The sequence below is a fragment of the Aquila chrysaetos genome, chromosome 4, assembly GCF_900496995.4.
Source record: "Aquila chrysaetos chrysaetos chromosome 4, bAquChr1.4, whole genome shotgun sequence".
Classification (NCBI taxonomy): domain Eukaryota; kingdom Metazoa; phylum Chordata; class Aves; order Accipitriformes; family Accipitridae; genus Aquila; species Aquila chrysaetos.
In genome coordinates this window covers 22,706,141-22,707,688 of record NC_044007.1, presented here as the reverse complement: position 1 = coordinate 22,707,688, position 1,548 = coordinate 22,706,141, and positions in this window count along the sequence as shown.

Below are 1,548 nucleotides of genomic sequence, written 5' to 3'. Positions count from 1 at the left end.
AGGAGTTGCATACGTGTATTGAGCATGACAGAGCTATGTTAGTTCCAAATACTATATAGAAACCACTCAGCTTTTATATTTTGAGTAAAATTCTGAATTGCAATTACAATATAAATAAGTAACACTTAGCAAATCAAATTGAAATACATACTATGTTCAAACTCCAGGTTGTTTTTAATGGCAAACTGTCTTCAAGTACAATGAATATTTCTGCTCTGACCACTGCATCATTTATAGAGGAACTTTTTCAACTGATCTGTAAGTTAACATAAAACAACTCTCCTCAAGACTGCATAACAGAATCCTGTTAACTTAGGCAACTGTAATTTGCATTTAGTCAAAAACCATGCAGCAGTCCGTTTTGTCTAGAGAAAGACCTCAACTGGTAGACTGAAGTTTGTATCACTTCTTGAAACATGGGGATGGCTAGTAACATCAGGGTTAAAAAACAAAACAAAAAAAACCCCAACCAACAAAAAAAAAAAAAGGTTTCCTACTATCATTATTTACTCCATTTCCTACTTCCACATTTAATTCCAGTAATAAATACTTCTTAGACTGTATCTTCAAAACATAAGCCATTTTGTACCTCTTTTAGCTGGCCTGTAAAACTGTTCTGACAAGTCGAGTCCAAACTGAGAATTTTCTTTTACTTGAAAGTAAAGTTTATCAAGTTTTATGAAATCTTTGCAGAGCCAGAAGTTAAAACTTCCTACCAGCTGGCACTCATGTAAAATATACTTGCAACCAAAAGGTAGAAATTTTACCTCCAACTGAAGGGTTAGAGTCCCCTTTGACTACAGGACCCAGAACTTAATGCACCATTTCAAAGCCCTAACACCCCTCTCCTCCTTCCCCCACTTTTCAAGTAGGGGAAGTTAAAATGATAAAGAAAAGGACCTTGAAGAAATCAAGGGGCTCTAGTAACATAATAAAGAAATCCTCTGACCAGTTTCAGCAGTTCCAGTTACTAAGTGCAGCTGGCATATATACTTCTAGTAGTGTGCTTTACCTTTACTTTGGGAATATATTTAAACAAAGTCCAGCGCAAGAGAGCATTGAGGTTTCTGAAGACTGGTGTAGCCCTTCTCTTAGAAGTCAACACTATATAGAACAAGCTGAAGTTGAAAGTTAGACTTCAATAAATGCCATTTAAAAAATAAAAAAGAAAAAGAAAAAGCTAAAGGTTCTGTGACAACTTGCAGAGCTGGGTGAACCCATGCTGCCTCAGGGGCACTACATGCACACTAGCTAAAAGACTGCTTCTTCTGTGCACAGCTCTATCTATTGCAGGTTTGCTGGTTGGTGTTAAGAACTGAGTCTAAGGTCATATCTAAAAAACACACCACAGATTGCCTTTTTAGCCTTCCAGGAACTTATATGACTTTCACTTCATACAGGTTTATCAATCTTAAATTTTTTTATGGTTTAATACAAAGCTGAAATAATGGGCTAGAGAAAAGAAGGCTTCTCAAAACAATCATGTATACATCTATTTTATAGCTACCTCTTCTGCCTAGCCCCTCCCAAAGTTAGCCTGAAAAACAG